Below are 17502 nucleotides of genomic sequence, written 5' to 3'. Positions count from 1 at the left end.
TGTTTTTGTTTTTTCTTGAAATCGTTCCAGACAAGACATGAATCCAATTAATGTAATAAGCTTAATATAAAAACTAATTCAAGGAAACAAACTAGCAATGATGTGTTAGACAGATAGATTCCGACTCAGAAAACGGCCATTTTTTACCTTAGAAACATCGCTCATTAAAAGTGCGGACTAAAAGACAAATTAACGGGAACGAAGCAATGAGACTGGCAAAAATAAACGCAAGGTTCATTTCTTACCATCTCCTTGTCATTAAAATTCCATCGAGCAGATTTTTATAGAATTTGGAACAGCATATATTGTATTATTTTGATTATTCCGACCATTGTTCTCATCTTAAGTCTTATTGGCACAACATCTCAATCGTTGTAACCATTGACCTTCTTCGGGTGAATCACGTCGAACTCCGGAATCTGCATGGGATTTTGAACGGAATAGTTTATTTATTTCACGAAGGTAGTAAGCTCTCTTTCCGTTAGCTATGAGTAGAAGTCCTACGTAATTCGCAATTGTATCTTAGTGTCACCAACACTGAAGATTAAACCTGAATTTTATCAAATACTTCATCCACTACGCGATGGGCCCCAAACACTCACGATGAGAACAATAGTCCAAATATCAAAATAATACGAATTATCGATCCTTATCTCTGCAAATTAGAAATATAGTATTTTTACGTTAGAAATCTATTTTTGCGATTAATATAGTATTTTGATGTAAGAAATCTATGTTTGTAATCAATATAGTATTTTGACGTTAAAAATTTATGTTTGTAATCAATATAGTATTTTGACGTAAGAAATCTATGTTTGTGATCAATATAGTATTTTGACGTTAGAAATTTATGTTTGTAATCAATATAGTATATTGACGTTAGAAATTTATGTTTGTAATCAATATAGTATATTGACGTTAGAAATCTATGTTTGTGATCAATATAGTATTTTGACGTTAGAAATTTATGTTTGTAATCAATATAGTATTTTGACGTTAGAAATTTATGTTTTTAATCAATATAGTATTTTGAGGTTAGAAATCTATGTTTGTGATCAATATAGTATTTTGACGTTAGAAATTTATGTTTGTAATCAATATAGTATTTTGACGTTAGAAATTTATGTTTGTAATCAATATAGTATTTTGACGTTAAAATCTGTTTGTGATCAATATAGTATTTTGACGTTAGAAATCTATGTTTGTGATCAATATAGTATTTTGACGTTAGAAATTTATGCTTGCAATCAATATAGTATTTTGACGTTAAAATCTATGTTTGTGATCAATATAGTATTTTGACGTTAGAAATCTATGTGTGTGTAGAATTTATGTTTATGATAAATATAGTATTTTTACGTTAGAAAACTATGTTTGTGATCAATATAGTACTTGTTCGGTAGAAATTTATGTTTGTGATCGATATAGAATTTTTTCATTAGAAATCTGTTAGTGATCAATATAGTACTTTTTCGTTATAAATCAATGTTTGTGATCAATATAGTATTTTTTCGTTAGAAATTCATGTGTGTGATCAATATAGTACTTTTTTGTTATAAATCTATGTTTGTGATCAATATAGTATTTTTCGTGAGAGATTTATGTTTGTTATCAATATAGTATTTTTTCGTTATAAATCTATGTTTGTGATCAATATAGTATTTTTTCGTTAGAAATTTATGTGTGTGATTAATATAATATTTTTTCGTTAGAAATCTATGTTTGTGTTCAATATAGTATTTTTCGTTATAAATTTATATTTGTGATCAATATAGTTTTTTTTTCGTTAAAAATTTATATTTGTGATCAATATAGTGTTTTTTCGTTAGAAATTTATGTTTGGGAGAAATATAATATTTTTCGTTAGAAACTTACGTTTGTGATCAATATAGTTTTTTCGTTAGAAATCTGTTTGTGATCAATATAGTATTTTTTCGTTAGAAATCTATGTTTGCGACTAATATAGTATTTTTACGTAAAAATCTGTTTGTGATAAATATAGGATTTTTACGCTATAAATCTATGTTTGTGATACATATAGCATTTTTTCGTTATAAATTTATGTTTGTGATCAATATAGTATTTTTTCGTTATAAATTTATGTTTGTGATCAATATAGTATTTTTTCGTTATAAATTTATGTTTGTGATCAATATAGTACTTTTACGTTATAAATTTATGTTGTTTTTTTTTGTTTATTTTACACAGTGATCACCATTTATCAAGGCCCGGAAGCCACTCAGGGATAAGGGTTATTGCAAGTACATTACGTTAGTGTGGAGATTTGATGAAGTGTTTAATTAGGGGGCGGTTCATTAGGAATTTGTTAACATGGGACTTGAAGACATCCAACTTGTAGTCCGGAGGGAAGCAGGCAGACGGAACAGAGTTCCACAGGCGTGCAGTTCTAAGAAAGAAGCTTTGTTCATGGAATCCACGTTTTGATTTAGGCACAGATATAGAGTGGGGGAAATTTTTCACAGTTAATTCAGCTAGACGGGTGTTTTTAGTGAAAGATTGGGGAGGGGGGACCAGAGATTAGAGTTAAGACGAGCACCTGCCATGGAAATAACGATAAAACAAGGATAGGCTCGCAACGTCTCTTCTGTGGGAGAGAGGTTGCAGAGAAGAGAAAAGGGCATCCCCCACTAAGCCACGAAGTCTATTATGTACTCTGTCAAGGCAGGATAGGCTGTTTTTAGCAGCTCCTGCCCAGATATGGCAACAGTATTCCATCCTTGGACGTACTTTCCTTTTTTGTGATCAGTATAGTACTTTTACGTAATAAATTTATGTTTGTGATCAATATAGTACTTTTACGTTATAAATTAATGTTTGTGATCAATATAAAATTTTTTCGTTATAAATTTATGTTTGTGATCAATATAGTACTTTTACGTAATAAATTTATGTTTGTGATCAATATAGCATTTTTTCGTTAGAAATGTATGTTAGTGATCGATATAGAATTGTTTTGTTAGAAATCTATGTTTGCGATCAATACAGTATTTTTACGTTAGAAATCTGTTTGTGATCAATATAGTATTTTTACGTTATGAATCTATGTTTGTGATATATATAGTATTTTTTCTTTATAAATTTATGTTTGTGATCAATATAGTACTTTAACGTTATAAATTTATGTTTGTGATCAATATAGAATTCTTTCGTTACAAATTTATGTTTGTGATCAATATAGAATTTTTTCGTTATAAATTTATGTTTGTGATCAATATAGAATTTTTTCGTTACAAATTTATGTTTGTGATCAATATTCTTTTTTTTTTACACAGTTATCACCACTTATCAAGGCCCGGAAGCCACTCAGGGATAAGGGTTATTGCAAGTACATTACGTTAGTGAGGAGATTTGCTGAAGTGTTTACTTAAGGGGGCGGTTCATTAGGAATTTGTTAACATTGGACTTGAAGACATCCAAATTGTAGTCCGGAGGGAAGCAGGCAGACGGAACAGAGTTCCACAGGCGTGCAGTTCTAAGAAAGAAGCTTTGCTCATGGAATCCGCGTTTTGATTTAGGCACAGATATAGAGTGGGGGAAATTTTTCACAGTGGATTCAGCTAGACGGGTGTTTCTCGTGAAAGATTGGCGAGGGGGGACCAGAGATTGGAGTTCAGACGAGCATCTGTCATGGAAATAACGATAAAACAAGGACAGGCTCGCAACGTCTCTTCTGTGGGAGAGAGGTTGCAGGGTAGAGAAAAGGGCATCCCCCACTAAGCCACGAAGTCTATTTTGTACTCTGTCAAGGCAGGATAGGCTTTTTTAGCAGCTCCTGCCCAGATATGGCAACAGTATTCCATCCTTGGACGTACTTGGCTTTTATATAGATAGAGAATTGCATCAGTAGTGAGATATCTTCTGGAGCGGTAGAAGAATCCCACCATCTTTCCAGCGACCTTGGCAACAGACTTGTTGTACGTGTTCCATTTCAGATCAGGAGTAAAGGTCAAACCCAGAAGCTTGTCAAAACACGGAGCCTCACCCAGACGAGAGCCATCCATCACAATTGATGCCAGATGGGGATCAGAGCGTTGATGATGTAAGGATAGGAGTTTGGTTTTGGATGCATTAAAGGTAACCAGCCACATCTTCCCCCACTGAACCACGCGCTCGAGATCAGAGGAGAGAGAATCAGAGAGAACTTTGTCATTTTCAGCTTTTGATGTGTTGCCGTACATGGTTGTGTCATCAGCATAGATGTCAACGAATGATTTAAGTATGTGTTTAGGGAGGTCATTGATGTAGATCAGGAAGAGAGTTGGGCCCAGGATTGACCCCTCGGGGACTCCAGCATTTATATTGCAGGCCTCTGATTTTTGTCCATCGACCACTACTCTTATGAGCCTATCGGAGAGAAATGATTTAATGATTGAGAAAACATTTCCCGTTATACCGTAGCTGGAAATCTTGTGAAGTAGACCCTTATGCCATACCTTGTCAAAGGCCTTTGATATGTCAAGAGCAATTGCCCTAGAAAGAAAGCCTTTGTCAAGAGATTCACTTATCCTGTGGGATATAACTGTCAGCACATCTGCGGTAGATCTTGCAGAGCGGAAACCATATTGTGTGTCACTAAGAAGGTTATTCCTGCTGAGGTGGTTAACTATTTCTCTATTTAATATGGATTCCAGCAACTTACTCATAACACACAGGAGACTTATAGGTCTGTATTGAGAGGGAGATGACTTATCACCTGAATTCTTAAATATAGGGCAAACTGAAGAGGTCTTCCAGGGAGTCGGAAAGCACTTCTCCTTAAGGCAGCGCTTAAATAGTTTCGTAAGTATGGGAGCAAGTTCTGTTTGAAGCTTTTTTAACACTATAATTGGGATGCCGTCAGGGCCAGTTGCTTTACTGGAATCTAGGTTTTTTATTAGCTTGGCGACCTCATGCACGGATATTTGTATGCTACCCAGCTTGTTCTGTGTTATAGGAGGAAATATGGGGAGTTGATGGCCTTCGTCGCATAGGGTAGAATTAGCTGCAAAGTTCTTTGCAAATAGTTTGGCCTTGTCTGACGCTGACGAGATGACCTCTGGTCCATTGATAATGGTTGGTATAGAACGCACACTTCTGTTCAGGATCCTATTTGTTATTTGCCAAAACTGGTGGGATCCAAGCCGCTGATCAGCTACCTTAGATTTAACAGACTGGGCATATAGCTCTCTTGCATTTTTTATTACTCTTTTACAGTGGTTGCTGGCAGACCTGAAAGCAGCTTTAGTTTCAGTGCATCTATTACGTTGATAGCTATGGAAAAAGTGATTTCTGTGCGCGATAGCAGCAGCACATTCTGGGGAGAACTATGGCTGGCTGTTAGGTTTTTGTTGAAATTTTTTGGATGGTATGAATTGGTCTATGCCTACAATTAACCATTCGGTCAGATTTGATACTATAGGGGACACATCCTTTTTAAACATGGAGTGCAGAGGAAAATCAGATATGAATGTACGGAAGCTATCCCAGTCAGCCATAGAGTATCGGTATACAGTACGGTGGAGGGGTACGTCTGGGGGCTTCTTACATTTCGTTTTTATCTTAACTGATACGACGGAGTGGTCGGAGGATCCTAGAGGAGAATGAACGGAACATGAACATAGCTCAGGGGAAGTTGATAGAAAAAGGTCTAAGAGGCTTGCATATTGACCGGGTGTATCGGGGACACGGGTGGGTTTGCGAACAATCTGAGTGAGGTCATAAGCAATGGCAAAATCATGACAAAACCTTCCCTCATCGTCTGTCTTATTTGAATGGGTCAGCCATTCCACGTTATGGGCGTTGAAATCACCACATATGTGGATGTTAGCCGAGGGATGTGAAGACAGTGGTCAGTTTTCTCAGATATGCTCTTAAAGATAGTAACTCCGCTGTTGTGGGGCCTATAGAGGGCAAATATAAATGCAGTGGTGTTAGCAAGTGCAACCCTGAAGCACATATAGGGTAAATTAGGATCTTCTCTAGAGATATCCCTGCCACACGGGAAGCCATCCTTAATGTAGGCACATATTCCATGCCCATGGCGATCTTGGGGGCCAGATTTAGCTGTTAAATTTGAGTTAAATTTATGTTTGTGATCAATATAGAATTTTTTCGTTATAAATTTATGTTTGTGATCAATATAGAATTTTTTCGTTATAAATGTATGTTTGTGATCAATATACTATTTTTCGTTATGAATTTATGTTTGTGATCAATATAGAATTTTTTCGTTATAAATTTATGCTTGTGATCAATATAGTATTTTTTCGTTGGAAATTTATGTTTGTGATCAATATAGTATTTTTTCTTTATAAATTTATGTTTGTGATCAATATAGTACTTTTACGTTATAAATTTATGTTTGTGATCGATATAGAATTTTTTCGTTATAAATTTATGTTTGTGATCAATATAGAATTTTTTCGTTATAAATTTATATTTGTGATCAATATAGTATTTTTTTCGTTATAAATTTATGTTTGTGATCAATATAGTATTTTTTCGTTATAAATTTATATTTGTGATCAATATAGTATTTTTTTCGTTATAAATTTATGTTTGTGATCGATATAGAATTTTTTCGTTATAAATTTATGTTTGTGATCAATATAGAATTTTTTCGCTATAAATTTATGTTTGTGATCAACATAGAATTTTGTCGTTATAAATTTATGTTTGTGATCAATATAGTATTTTCTCGTTATAAATTTATGTTTGTGATCAATATAGAATTTTTTCGTTATAAATTTATGTTTGTGATCAATATATTATTTTTTCGTTATAAATTTATGTTTGTGATCAATATAGAATTTTTTAGTTATAAATTATAGTGTGTGATCAATATAGAATGTTTTCGTTATAAATTTATGTTTGTGATACATATAGAATTTTTTCGTTATAAATTTATGTTTGTGATCAATATAGTATTATTTCGTTAGAAATTTATGTTTGTGATCAATATAGTATTTTTTCGTTTTAAATTTATGTTTGTGATCAATATAGAATTTTTTCGTTATGAATTTAAGTTTTGTGATCAATATAGAATTTTTTAGTTATAAATTATAGTGTGTGATCAATATAGAATTTTTTCGTTTTAAATTTATGTTTGTGATCAATATAGTATTTTCTCGTTATAAATTTATGTTTGTGATCAATATAGAATTTTTTCGTTATAAATTATAGTGTGTGATCAATATATTATTTTTCGTTATAAATTTATGTTTGTGATCAATATAGAATTTTTTAGTTATAAATTATAGTGTGTGATCAATATAGAATGTTTTCGTTATAAATTTATGTTTGTGATACATATAGAATTTTTTCGTTATAAATTTATGTTTGTGATCAATATAGTATTATTTCGTTAGAAATTTATGTTTGTGATCAATATAGTATTTTTTCGTTTTAAATTTATGTTTGTGATCAATATAGAATTTTTTCGTTATGAATTTAAGTTTTGTGATCAATATAGAATTTTTTAGTTATAAATTATAGTGTGTGATCAATATAGAATTTTTTCGTTTTAAATTTATGTTTGTGATCAATATAGTATTTTCTCGTTATAAATTTATGTTTGTGATCAATATAGAATTTTTTCGTTATAAATTTATGTTTGTGATCAATATATTATTTTCTCGTTATAAATTTATGTTTGTGATCAATATAGAATTTTTTAGTTATAAATTATAGTGTGTGATCAATATAGAATTTTTTCGTTATAAATTTATGTTTGTGATACATATAGAATTTTTTCGTTATAAATTTATGTTTGTGATCAATATAGTATTATTTCGTTAGAAATTTATGTTTGTGATCAATATAGTATTTTTTCGTTTTAAATTTATGTTTGTGATCAATATAGAATTTTTTCGTTATGAATTTAAGTTTTGTGATCAATATAGTACTTTTACGCTATAAATTTATGTTTGTGATCAATATAGTATTTTTTCGTTATAAATTTGTTTGTGATCAATATAGAATTTTTTCGTTATAAATTTATGTTTGTTATCAATATAGTACTTTTACGTCATGAATTAATGTTTGTGAAAAATGTAGAATGTTTTCGTTATAAGTTTATGTTTGTGATCAATATAGTATTTTTTCGTTAGAAATTAATGATCGTTATCAATACAGGATTTTTTGTTAGAAATTTTTGTTGATCAATATAGTATTTTTCGTTAGAAATGTTTTGTTATCAATATAGTATTTTTACGTTATTAATCTAAGTTTGTGATCTATATAGTATTTTTACGTTAAAAACCTCTTTGTGATCAATATATTATTTTTTCGGTGCAATTTTATGTTTGTGATCAATATAGAATTTTTTGCTATAAATCTTAGTTTGTGATTAATATAGAAGTCTTTCATTAGAAATTTAAGTTTTGTTATCAATATAATATATTTCGTTGGAAATTTATGTTTGTGATCAATATAGTATTTTTTCGTTAGAAATTAAAGTTTGTTATCAATATAGTATTTTTTCGTTAGAAATTTATGTTTGTGCTCAATATAGTATTTGTTGATTCGAAACTTATGTTTGTGATGAATATAGTATTATTTCATTAGAAATTGATGTTTGTGATCAATATAGTATTTTTCGTTATAAATTCATGTTCGTTATCAATATAGTATTTTTCGTAAGAAATTGTTATTGATCAATATAATATGTTTCGTTAGAAATTTTTTTGTGATTGATACAATATTTTTACGTTAAAAATCTGTTTGTGATCAATATAGTATTTTTACCTGAGAAATCTATCTTTGTTATCAATATAGTATTTTCTTTCCTTATAAATTTATGTTGGTGATCAATATATTATTTTTTCGTTTAAAATCTGCTTGTGATCAATATAGTAATTTTTCGTTAGAACTTTATGTTTGTGATTAATATACTATTTTTACCTTAGAAATCTGTTCGTGATCAATATAGTTTTTTTTACGTTATAAATATATTTGTGATCAATATAGCATTTTCTCGTTATAAATCTATGTTTGTGATCAATATATTATTTTTTCGTTTAAAATCTGTTTGTGATCAATATAATATTTTTTCGTTAGAAATGTATATTTGTGATTAATATACTATTTTACGTTATAAATCTATGTTTGTGACCAGTATAGTTTTTTACGTTATAAATCTATTTGTGATCAATATAGCATTTTTCGTTAGAAAACTATGTTTGTGATCAATATAGTATTTTTTTTTAGAAATGTATATTTGTGATTAATATATTATTTTACGTTAGTAATCTGTTCGTGATCAATATAGTATTTTTACGTTAAAAGTCTGTTTGTGATCAATATAGCATTTTTTCGTTAGAAATCTATGTTTTTTCTTAATATAGTATTTTTACGGGAGAAATCTTTTCGTAATAAATATAGTATTATTTCTTTAGAAATCTATATTTGTGATCAATATAGTAATATTTCGTTAGAAATTAATGTTTGTGATCAATATAGTATTATTTCGTTAGAAATCTATGTTTGTGATCAAAATAGTATTATTTTTTTAGAAATTAATGTTTGTGATCAATATTGTATTATGTCGATAGGCATTTATGTTTGTGATCAATATATTATTTTTACGTTAGAAATCTGTTTGTGATCAATATAGTATGTTTACGTTAAAAATCTCTTTGTGATCAATATATTATTTTTTTCGTTAGAAATCTGTTTGTGATCAATATAGTATTTTTCGTTATAAATTTATGTTTTTGATCAATATAGTTTTTTTTTCGTTAGAAATCTATGTTTGTGATCAATATAGTATTATTTCGTTAGAAACTTATGTTTGTGATCAATATAGTATTTTTTTCGTTAAAAATTTATATTTGTGATCAATATAGTATTATTTCGTTAGAAATCTATGTTTGTGATCAATATAGTATTATTTCGTTAGAAATTTATGTTTGTGATCAATATAGTATTTTTTCGTTAGAAATCTATGTTTGTGATCAATATAGTATTTTTTCGTTAGAAATCTATGTTTGTAATCAATATAGTATTATTTTGTTAGAAATATATGTTTGTGATCAATATAGTATTTTGTTCGTTAGAAATATGTTTGTGATCAATATAGTATTATTTTCCTTAGAAATCCATATTTGTGATCAATGTATTATTTTTTACGTAAGAAATCTATGTTTGTGATCTATATAGTATTTTGACGTTAGAAAGCTATGTTTTTTATCAACGATGATACAATGCATGTTCCTCTTATTTAGCAATGTTATCTGACAAGAGATTGATTATTGTGTCATCTTACTATAGATTGGACATCTGATAAAACGCTTTTTTTTTAAAAAAAAAAAGGCATAAGTAGTTGTGATAACTCTGTAAACAATTCGGATTGTAGACCATCAAGTATTGGTGATTTGTTGAAGTCGACCTGCTTTAACATAGGCAAGATCAAAAGATGTCTTATTCCTGTCTTCGCAAATAGCTGATCTACATTCAACCAGGCGAAGAGAGACAAATAAATAATTAGCAAACTATTGTGCGGGGAGTCTAGAAACTGAAAATGCTCTCAAAATCTCTCACAATCTCTCAATACAATTGGGCGTTATTTCGGCGCCATGACAGTTTCACTCACATCGGAGGGTATCTTATATATTCACAAGCTACAATTCGCCCATGCATAGAGAACTGTTGCCACCAGACTCTCACTGTTAAACATGATTAATAATGTCTCAAGTTTAATATGTCCCGCACAATCAACCAAGCTCCAACCTCCGTCACATCGCCGCAATGTTGCATTTCTGTGTCTGTTTTACAATTACTTTAATGGAATATGCTCTGATTAACTATTAACATTCGACGTACATACCTCTGACTTAACCAACAAGCAGCAAAGCATCGCCTCTTTATTATAGAGTTTTTTTTAGATGACGGAAATACTTCTACTCTAATAGTTTCTTTCTTAGGACTACTAAATTTTGGAATTCCCTCTCTATTTCATACTTCCCTTGCTATACTGACATGCAGAAGTGTAAATGTAATGTGAACAGACATGTCGTTGTTTAATCAAACCTGCTACGACGACCCCAAATACGTCCAAGTAGCAATATGAATTTTTGGGGTGAAGAGAAACTATGACAATCGTCTTACGAAATGATGGATTTCGTCAATCGCGTCTACAGGACTCAGATGAAGATGAGATCACCTGAATGGCGAGCAGCATCCGTTTGATCTACCATGCCTTTTGCATTATAGTATTCTTTTTTTTACATGGAAGTCACCACTTATCAAGGCCCGAAAGCCACTCGGGGATTAGGATTAATCAAATGTATGTAGATGATCATTGAACGAATTCAAGTCCTCTGGCGTTAGCATGTTGCAGGTCTGTACGAAGCTGCCTTCCAAGAGTTCAGGTGTAATTCATTTGCGTCGGTCAGCACCTCAGACATTTGTTATGTAAAGGCAGTTGTCTGTGTGTTGGTATATTTGAATGTCCAGCTAAAAATTCAGAAATACACAACAAACACCTAAAAAGTTGATAATTTTTAATCGGCGTAACCCGAAAAAATATCTAAAACTTAAAAAAATGGTTTATTACTTTATGGGATCAAATATCTGTTTGCATAATTTAATGTTATTAAGAATTTAAAAAGAATTGTAATGTTATTATGTAAATATTAATACAATCCAGGAATTGAGTCAAAATTTTTCAAATTGAACATGCTGACCCCGGATTTAATTTATCGATCCTTAACTTTTGTCATTTCTATGCAACACAAGTAGTGGAAGGAACTTGTTTTACTAGTGCTCTGGGGGCATCCTTAATTTTATTTAATGCTTTTAGTAGCGCTCTGGGGGTCTCATAGTTTTCACTTTTCATTTAAAAGAAAAAGACTTTCTCTTCTAGAGGGACGATGAAAAATTTCACACTATTTAACATCTATTTATTTTTTATGGCTGCGAGCAACGCCGGGTAACCCTGCTCGTCAAAGATGAATGTTAGTTCGTGTGTTCTATGTAATGAGGGATAAATGTAAATAGGGATCAATCTCTCACATTTGGTAATTAATTTTTTAAGCTGGGGTGATGGTCATTCATCCAGGGGGATGCCTTTTGCAGCCACCACTATTGAACTTGTGTAAACCCCCGATACACCTGTTTAGCAACAAAATCCCACCCCATCATTCTAGAAGTACCGAAACGTTTGAAAAGCCTTCTACTCTAATAGCTTCTTTCCTCATACTGCTTCATTCTTTCCTGTTTCCTTTACTTTACTTACGATGTAGAATTTTAAATGTATTGTAAATAGACATCCCGCCCATCTTCTTGGATAGTCCCCTGTAAACATTATATGGTGTGTGTGTGTGTGTGTGTGTGTGTGTGTGTGAAACGGCACTAACCTTATTGGGGTTTAACCGGCTTCCTCCAAAGGAGAAAGTTCCATGGAAGTATAAAATTCACAAGCAACCCCCAGTTACATGTGTATCCGCATTACGTGAGATGACGACGTTAGGTTTTCGCAACTCTTGCAGGAAGGCGTCGACGTCCTCCTACATACAGCACCTAGAATTTTCAAATTTGTCACCCATTTTAGTAATGACCAGGTTATACGTTGCTTAACTTCGTTGATCTAACGGGAACCGGTGTCTCAACGTGATTATGCCGTAATGTAAACAATAGTAGCCCCTTACGTTCAAGAGACAACATGTTTGGGCAAACCAGAATTAAAAACACAACCAACCTCATTCCGACCGTATTTTGTAGAACTCTGATCCGTGGCGTGACCGATAATAGTGCTAAGTAATTATCAGTTCTCAGTGATACTCTTCTGGTGATTAGAGGTTCAATTCTCAGTACAGACGATACTAAGAACATCTACCCGGTCATAGATAACGGAACGAGAGCTAGTTACTCTGATAATTAAAATTCTTTACAGATTCCCGAGTTCGATAAGACGTACCCGAAAAAGATCAGAAGTTACATCGGGCGAAACGTTGTGAGAATAATATCCAATGTGAGAATGGTAGCCCGAATGATCCAATTAATACACCTTTCTAGTCACCTGACTAGATCAACCAATCCCTTATCTTCTATTGTATTTCATCATCCAATCACAGTGGGGTTTAAACGCTGCCCATAAAACTCATCAATACTTCAACACTTATGTTTAAAACTCAATTCGACTGTATATGATACATTAGAAAATGAATTATACGAAACATTCGACAATATTATCAACACATATTTGGAAAATGAAATAAAACGAAAACTTCACAACAATGAAATCGGATTTATATAATACTAATATGCTGATATTCTCGCTTGTTTGTTTGCACATTGAATTTTTTTGGTGGTGGGAGGAAGGACGGGTGATACAAAAGTGATGAGCGGAAAAGGGAAGTGGGAATTGTAAGAGGGTGATGGAAGTAAATATATGACAAAAATAAAAACGAAAAGGAAAATATTGAAGCAGCAGCAGGAGCAGCAGCAGCAGCAGCAGCAGCAGCAGTAGTAGTAGTAGTAGTAGTAGTAGTAGTAGTAGTAGTAGTAGTAGTAGTAGTGTAAAGGGAGGTCGGAAATAAATAGTTTAAAATTCCTTGTATATTTCCGAGTCGGACATAACGCACCTGAATAAGGTCGTGCAGTTACATTGGTCGAAACGCTTTGAGAATAACATTCAAAACGAGTATAGTAGCCCCTTATAATCCAAATAATAGCAACATGAATGCCCAGCTCTTCGGAACATTCGTTAATCCTCATTCAATCACGGACAACGTTAGTATTTAATATAAAAGAGGGTCTAATCAGTAAATGTATGAAATAATAGTTCGAGGTACCAAATCCCTTTAAAATAAAAACGTATTACAATGTAGGAATATAAATTAGATTGCGGCTTTTCCATATGTTACGTGACACTCACGTGATGAATGACCGATCATCTGTAATAATTGTTTGGAAAATAACAGCAAAATAAAAACTGTAAAAGATACAAAATTGTTCATGTGCATAAAATAGATACATATTACACTCGGCAAAAGAATGGCCGCTCTCTGCATTCGCATACAGCTTTCGATTGTTTAAACTTACTTATCTGAGCCTTTTTTTACAAAGGAATCACCACTTATCAAGGCCCGGAAACCACTCGAGAATAAGGGTTGATGAGTGTAAGGTAATTAGGTAAACAAAAACTCAGTAATCGTATTTGGAGAGAATTTGACAGAATTTGACTATTAAAGATAGGCAGGATAGAAAGACTTGATGACGACTATGTTGTCGTCAGCTCGGAAGGAAGCCAGTTGAAGAGAGTTCGACAGGCGGGCAGTTCTAAGAAAGAAGCCTTGTTTATTGAATTTGTGTTTAAAATAGGAAATTCCACGTCTTGCTATGTATGATGTCGTCATTATGAACAATAATTTTAGTTCTGAAACCAGATCCATAGCATTCCTCCATTTCTTTCGATTATTTACTTCAAGTTCATTTTTGGTTTTCCTCTTGTTTTTCTATCAGTAACCCAGTGAAGCACAGTTCGCATTTTTTTGGGGGGGTGCTACACTTTTGGGCATGTCATTTGTATATTACTGAACCCTAGCGGGCGCATTCATATGTAATATATTGATGTTGCCATTTTGTGGATGTTAAATGTAAATGTAGATGCTAATATTATTGTAACTCCTTTTTTCAACTGCAAAAGTGTTTATTTAAGCTAACATGAACGCCTGGCATAGACCGGTCGTAAAATACGCTTAAATATGATATTTTAATTCATGCAGATTTCGTATATTTTATTATAGAGTGAATTTTCTATCGATTCTTATATCTTATAAAGTTGTGATTTCAGAATAAAAAAAAATATATCCATATAACTTGGGTGCATTAGCTTGAATCGAAACCGAAACTAAAACTTATATATATATATATATATATATATATATATATATATATATATATATATATATGCCATTAACTTATATATATTGTCTGCGTCCCTGTTCATGCTTGAGATTTCACGATTTGAAAGACCCGTCATTTGAGAAAGAGTATTTTCCCCGAAATATATCATGGAACACTGTTACACGCAGTACATCAATGTGCAAAAATTTGATTTTTCTAGTAAGTGTCATTATTCACACAAAAAACTTTATATATATATATATATATATATATATATATATATGCGTGTGTGTATGCGCGCGCGTTTATACATATTTATATAGATAGATAGATAGATAGATAGATAGATAGATTTATATATATCACATTTTTGTCTTGTTTCAAGACTGCACATGCTCGAATCGTTCATATAACAGCTTCCTTATGTTAAGAATAAGTGGTTTGAAAACATTTTTTAAAGATCGTAGCAAGCTGTGGAAAACTTTGTAATAAGTTTTTATCCGGAAAAGGAGGCTTCTAAGGAATCAAAATTGAAAAATTGGTACGTGTAAGTCATTGAGGTCTTCTGTTTGTTAACTGTTTCACGCTCGTTTAATGGTTATTGTACTTTATTCACCGTCTTTACGTTTAGCAAAAAGAAAAAGATGGTAGCAGGAAGGCAGGCTCGAAGCCGTACTATGAAGGAGGAAAAGAACGTGAAAAAAACGTTACGATCACCGCCAAACCGGAAGTGACGTAGGTTTAAATTAAGGCTAGACAATCGGAATGAGGGAATTACTTTCGACAATATCGGCGAAAAAAAGCAACCTCTCCCTGTAGAAAAGTGTCCAGTTGAGGATGAAGGAATTAATGTTTTAGCCAATTTTTCGGTATTTGTCGTCTGAAGATTCGAGCTTCAAAATGATACTGATCTTGTGAGAATTCGTTGCCTCTGTCGAAAGTTTTAGGCACACATGCAAACATACCTACATACATAGGTTTATATATTTGAAGCTGAAATTTTCGACCCAACCCGATTAAAAAGCTTGTCCTATCTCTGAATACCCTTTATGTAAAATTTCAAATGTTTAAACCAGAAATTGTCTGAGTAATTTGGTAGAGACCGCAGAAGTCACATATTTTTTAACTTTGACCCCTATTATGATCCCTTAACACTTATTGTTTTGGACTCAAATCAAGTAATTAAGTTAAATCCATGTCCCAAAAAAACTATAGATTTGTTATATCCTTACTTTAAATAAGAATACAGCAAGAAACACGGAGTTATGGGTGAAAGACAAAGGGGTCTATTTACAAGGGAATACATGTGACATGAGAGTTACTCGACATCTTGTCTTCCTGTCTTTCTTCCTTCCCTCTCAGTCACGTGAGAGGGTATAGTTAATTTCATCTATGAAGCGATGTTAGGTTATTCCATTACATCACCTTCCTCCCAAGCAAAATTCTTCCATAGAATTTTGCTTCTACCATTTTTTCCTTTTTAAACTTTGTCCGAAAAATTCGGTCCTTTTCCTTTTCCTTTCACTTCTCCTCACCATATGTGTTTGCCGATTTTTTACTTTTGGAGAGTGACTGGATTTCTGAGTTACTGGTATTTCCTTGTTCGGAGTTTGTATATGGAAAGTGTCATATAGCACTTGCATTGGTAACTCTTGGTTTCTGACTGTTTCTATGTGTCAGAGTCTCAGTTGGTTAATATGTTTTTGTGTAAAAAAGTCTTTCCTTTTATAATGTAAACCATTCTCCCAATTCTTCTTGAGACTATGCCTTCTTCCCAAAAACTCTTCCCTACCCGATAATTTTGGAAGAAAACTTTATCCTCGTCATTGTAAGTCTCGTACCTTGATACGTTTTTTTTACTTTTTCTTTTGGGATTAACCGGTCGAACCCCGAACCTACCTTCCTGGCAAACATAATTTCAGTTGGGGATAATTTAGCATTTTGGATTTGGATTTGGTGATATCCTATATATTGCTAAGAATTTTTTAATGCTTTTTTCTTCCGTGTCGATGTTATTATTCTATTTTAAAGCTCGTTTAAAAGTATCGACAAATCTTTCCGCTTGTCCGTTTTATCGAGGGTTAAAAGTTGGTGTTGTAATGTGTTCAATGGTCAGTGCCTCACAGTAATGCTTGAATTCATGACTTGTGAACACAGTGCCATTATCACTGACAATTGTTTTCGGAACTCCGAACTAACTTAATACCTTGTCACGCGCTTTTATTGTGTTTGCTGCTGTAGGGTGTTTGTATTTAAAAATTTCTGGCCATTTTGATATACTATCTATGATTACTAGGTAATAATATCCCTTCAGATGTCCTGCGTAATCGATATGGATGTGTGTCCAGGGTACATCTGTTTTAGGCCAAGGTTGCGTCCGTATGGGGGAGATCTTGCGTCTAGTTGGCAACTTTTACATAATTTCACCATTTTCTCAATGTCATGATCCATTCCAGGCCAGTATGTGAATCCTCTCATTAGGGCCTTCATTCTATATATTCCAGGTTGTCCCATGTGGAATTCCTTTATGATTTTCTTTTGTAATACTTGCGGTATTACCAATCTGCGTATCATCACACATAGAAAATGGAAACACTTTTAGTCCTTTTCTATTCTTTTCGTCTTGTCCCACTTGTTTTTTTCATCATATTAATA

Source organism: Euprymna scolopes, chromosome 2 (assembly GCF_053919585.1).
Source record: "Euprymna scolopes isolate OS-2025 chromosome 2, ASM5391958v1, whole genome shotgun sequence".
NCBI classification, from domain to species: domain Eukaryota; kingdom Metazoa; phylum Mollusca; class Cephalopoda; order Sepiida; family Sepiolidae; genus Euprymna; species Euprymna scolopes.
This window is presented reverse-complemented; position numbering follows the sequence as displayed.